The sequence below is a fragment of the Belonocnema kinseyi genome, chromosome 9 (assembly GCF_010883055.1).
Source record: "Belonocnema kinseyi isolate 2016_QV_RU_SX_M_011 chromosome 9, B_treatae_v1, whole genome shotgun sequence".
In the NCBI taxonomy this organism is placed as follows: domain Eukaryota; kingdom Metazoa; phylum Arthropoda; class Insecta; order Hymenoptera; family Cynipidae; genus Belonocnema; species Belonocnema kinseyi.
The window spans coordinates 115,749,121-115,754,579 of NC_046665.1; positions in this window are offsets into that span (position 1 = coordinate 115,749,121).

Sequence of the window (5,459 nt, forward strand, 5' to 3'; positions counted from 1 at the left end):
CGCTAAAGCTTAAATCTGAATATCATAGCACTCACCTGAAACAATAGAAAAAATATAAAGGTTAATGATATTGTTATATAGTATCTCAAATAATTAGAGATATGTATAATAAACTTAAAAATATAAGTTCTTTACAAAAAAGTGTAATTTTTTATATTTTCAATTTAAAAAAATTAGATTTATAAATAAAAACATAACTTTCAAACAAAAAAGACGAATTTTTAACATAATAAAGATTTTTCACTCAAAGAAGAAATGAAATTTCCTCTAAATGGTTGTATCTTCAATCCAAGCGATGAAGTTTCTCTACAAAAATAGAATTTTTAAACAAAAATATGAGTTTTTAGCAAAAAATTAATTTTCGACGATACTGATGCATTTTAACCCAACAGAAATAAATTTGCAAACCAAAGAAATGATTTATTAATAAAAAAAAGAGAATTTTTCAATAATAGGGAACAATCTTAATGAAAATAAAAAAGTTAAATTTTCAGTTAAAACATTAATTTCAAACCAAAAAAGGCTTTTTCATTGAACTTTTAAATTTTGCGGTTGAAATTTTAAGTGAAAAATATTACTTTTAAACGAAATAGTTAAACTTTTAACCAAATAGGTGAATCTTCAACTAAAAATATAAATATTTAAAAAAATTAAAAAATGATTTCATAACAAATTTATTCAACTAAAGTTATGCAAAATATATATTTTTTAAATAGTTAATTTTTATCCAAAAAATACTCCAGTTAACTTTTCAAAATCAAAGTATGAATTTTAAGACGCAAAATATTTTTTGAATAGATGGATTTTTAATTTAAAAAAAAAACTACAATTTTTCAAAAAAAAAAAAAAAAGTAATATTTTCACCCAGAAAGGATTTTAGTTCCCTTTTCAACACCAAGATATTTAATTTTTTTGAAGTACATTTTCTATGAAATATTAACATTTTTAACAAATCAGCAAAATTATCAACCTAAAAATATAAATTTTTAACCAAATTGTTGAATTTTCAAGCAAGGATTTTCATCCCCAAAACATGTGTTTTCTGTATTTTTTTTCTGAAGCAGGTAAATTATTTAAATCAAAAAGGTAAATTAAAAAAAAGTTGAATTTTAAACCGAAAAGTTGCATTTTTATTCCATTAGGAAGAAATTTATTCTAAAATAGATAAATTAAAAAAACTTTAAGAAAGGTTAAGTTTTCATCCAGAGAAGTTTCCAGTTTACTTTTCAACACACAAATTATAACTGTAAACAATAAGTTAATTTTCTGCTAAATATTCGAATTTTTAACAAAAAAGAATTAAGAAGATTGTTAAATTTTCTACCAAAAAATCAAATTTTTATCCAAAAACATGCAATATTTATACTAAAAAAGTTAAACATTTAAATCAAAAAGACAAATTTTCAGAACAAGTAAATTACATAAGAAAAAGTATAGTTGAATTATCGGCAAAAAATGTTAATATTAAACAAATTAAAACAAAAACAAACAAATTAAAACAAAATTTAAATAACTATTTGCTGAATATTGTACAAATATTTGTCAAAAATTGTCATTTTGTAAGTTTGAATAAAAAACAAAGTTTTAACTTTATCAGAAAATTGGGAAAAAACTGGGCAGATTTTTAAATTTTTAGTTCATGTTTATAACAAAAGTTATTATTATTTTTATTCCTTTGTCTCTTGTTTTTCCAACATTTTAATTCTTTAATTTTTTATCTAATTTCTTACAATGAAATAAAATATACTTGTCCTATCTAAAAATAATTATTAAACAATTTTTAGATCCTTTTTGAGTGCACAATTTTCTCTTATAATCTTTTTTCGTACCATGCAAAATTTAACTGCAAAATAGAATTTTTTCTTTTTTTTATGGAAGATTTTCCTTTCTGTTTTTTTCTCTTTCAAGAAAGCTACATCTCTGATCTTTTTTTATAAAAAAATCGTGTGTAAAAATTATTAAATAAAATCAATACCTTCTTACTAGGATGTGAATCTAACAAGTAAAAGAAAAAAATTTTTAAATTTAAAAATAACATTTTTGTGTGAACTACTCTTCACAGACGTTTTTTCGATTGAATATAAATGAATATCAAATACAGACAACACACTTCGTTATCTTTGAATTTTTATAGGTTTCCGGGACGTCTAAAAAATTTCGGTATACAAGTGGCCTGTTATCAGCTTCCGATTATTAGTATTTTTATATACGTCCATGATGAAGTTACTAATTCTTGCTTTGCTTGCAATTTCTGTCGGTGAGTATGTGGAGAATTTGAATAAATTAAATAAATTGTTTATAATTCCAAAGCAATTAATTTCATAAATTTTACAATGTTACTTGTTTCGAAAATTTGAAAAAATTTATATATAAAAAATTATTAAATTTTGAAATTAATAGTTGATGCACCAAGAATTTTTAAAAATAAAATTTCAAATTAATAAAATATTATTTTATTTTTCAAATTAGAAATAAATTTGGTTTAATAATTAAAATATTTAAACTATGGAAAATTTAGTTTATCACATCTTTGTATTTTTAGTCATCTTATTTTGCTTTTAAAAAAAATATTAAATTTTAAACTTAATAGTTGATGCTCCCGAATAATTAAAAAAAAAAATTATACAATTTTATTTAAAAATTATAAATACATTTTTTTTATTATTTGAAATGTGTAAACTGTGGAAGATTAATGTCTTATTTATCGTTGGTTATAAAACTTGACTTATCTTTCAAATGTGTGATTGTATTTTTTATGAGCAAAACAAAATTATATGGATTTTCAACGAAAGAGTTGAAAGAATGATTAGTTTTTAACCAAGAATTGAATATTGAAATTTTCAATAAAAAAATCCGTTTTAAAGAAAATGAATTTCTAAAAAAATAGTTCAATTTTCAATTTTGAAAATGAATTTCTTATCATAAAATAAAATGGTTTAGTTTTTAGTCAAAAAATTAATTTTTGTCCTAATGATATAAATTTTTAATTAAGTAGTTAAACTAAAAATGAATGTTTAATTGAATATTTAAATTTTTTACTGAAAAGGAAACATTTTTAACGAAACATGGAATGATGAAAAATATGTTCTCAATATTTGTGAAAATTATTCCATTTCTTCAGTCATTTCACCATTTGGAAGTATAAAATAATTATATCCAAATAAATATTTTAGAAATTTTCCATGTTTTATGCACATCATGTTCTGAATTTTAAAGAATAAATATTTTTGAAAAATTCTGTAATATTATTCGTTTTTACATCGGAATGATCACTTGAGTAAAAAAATATGTTGTTGTTTTTTCTGAGTGACTTGGAAATTATAACAAAATTAGAGCAAACTCGTCGAAATAGAACCAAGGTATACTATTAAACTTTTTTAAATTGAATTTTAGAATTGAAAATTAAAAAATCTTTATTAATAAAGTATCAAAATCAAACGAATTCGAATTTTATTTGTAAATAAAAAATTTTGTAATCAGACAGAATTGTGATCGTAAAACTTGTTTAGGATTAAATCCGAAATTTTTTATTATTTTACTGAAATTGAAATGATTTAATATTAACAATTTTATAATTGTTAATTTAGAACATTTAAAATTCAATTTTAGAGAATTTAATGACGATGTTTTTTTATTCTAAACAATGCAATTTCCAACTTTTTATTTTCAAATCTCTTATATTTGTACCCTTTATTAAAAAATTTTATTCATTTAAAATATATTCCAATCAAATAAATTTTCGATTTCAAATAATTTTTAAAAAATGTTTAACTAAGAATCGGACGATTGTAAAATATCACACTAAGAAAGTTAAATTAAAAATAAATAAATAAATAACAAAGTCGCTATAATTCCAATTTTTAGAATCGCATCATTTTAAGGGTTCCAATTCGTTATTGCTTTTTTGACGTTTAGTTTACAATTTTGAATACATTTTGGAATATTTTCAATTTTTTTTTTAAATTTTCGTTTGGCAATCAGAAATTAATTTTTTGTTTGTTTGAAGATTCGATATTCTAGTTAAAGATTAATTTCTTGAACTCAAAATTTAACTATTTTATTTTATTCATATTTTTTTAGAGATATGTAATCTTCTTTATTGAAAATTCTTCTTGATGAAAATTGAAATATTTCATGGAAACTTGATGTTATTTAAATAAAAAAATTTTCTTTTACTGAAAACTAAATTCTTTTATTTTAGGATAAAAAATAAATTTCCATGAAGAACTCATTTCCTTGGTTGAAAAATGAAATATTTTGTTTAAAATTCGTTCTTTTTGGTAGAAGATTCATTTCTGCAAATGAAAACATAAGTTCCGTTTTTAAGAATTTTTTTTTTAGTTTAAAATTTATTTCTTTTGTTTCACATTCGTATGTTTTAACCTTAACATTTAATTAAATTTGATGAAAATTTAAATCTTTTACAAGAAAATTGTTTCTTTTTTGATTGAAAATGTAACATTCTTTACACATTTTTATTTATTAACTGAAAAATCTTTCTTTCAACTCTTTCGATAAAAATCCATATTATTTGTTTTTATTTATTTTTTTTTTATTGAAAATAAAATTTTGTTGAAATTTTTTTGTGGTTTGAACATTTGTCTGATAAAAAATGCAATCAAATAATTGAAAGAGAAGTGAGGTTCTACAACCACAAATAAATAAAACAATTATTTTCCATAGTTTAAACATTTAAATTATTAAATAAAATTTGTTTTTATTTGAAGAAAATTATAATTTAAAAGTTTTATTTCTAAAAATTGTTGGATGCATCAACTATTAATTTGTATGTCTGTATGTATGTATGAATGTATGAATGTATGTATGTATGTATGTATGTATGCATGAATTTATGTATGCATGAATATTTAATCTCTTCCTTTTACGGGTTTAAGGGTTATCAGCTGCTTATCTTCTAGTGCTTCGCCTTACTCAAAAATAAAATGAAACAATAATAACAAAAAATAATACCAATAATTTCCTTTTTCAGGATCAGCCGTTTGGCTCTGCCCTATTCCCTTGCTTTTCCTTACTTCTTCCAATTTCTTCATCCACGTCACTCCCTGTCCATTACCATCCAAAATACATCTTACACACTCATCCACTTTACATAGATCCTCCTCTTCATCCATCCAATATCTTTTTTCTTTTTTTACAGATATTCTGGTTCCGTCAACTCTTTGACCATGATATACCATCGTACTGTCTACTGAGTATCATCGTATATTTCCATTGTACTGCGAATCTATAATTTTTTTCCACCTCTCTTCTCCTTGTTCAACCAATAGCTCTAACTCTATTTCCTGCCACTCCATAACCCCTTCTCGTATCGTACAAACCGTTCTCATTTTTTCCCTTTCTTCTTCCCATTTTGAATTTCCCAAATTTCCTGTCGCCTTATAGTTCCGAATTTTAATTTCAATCCCTCTGTACACATCTACATTCTTTCCCACCCCTTT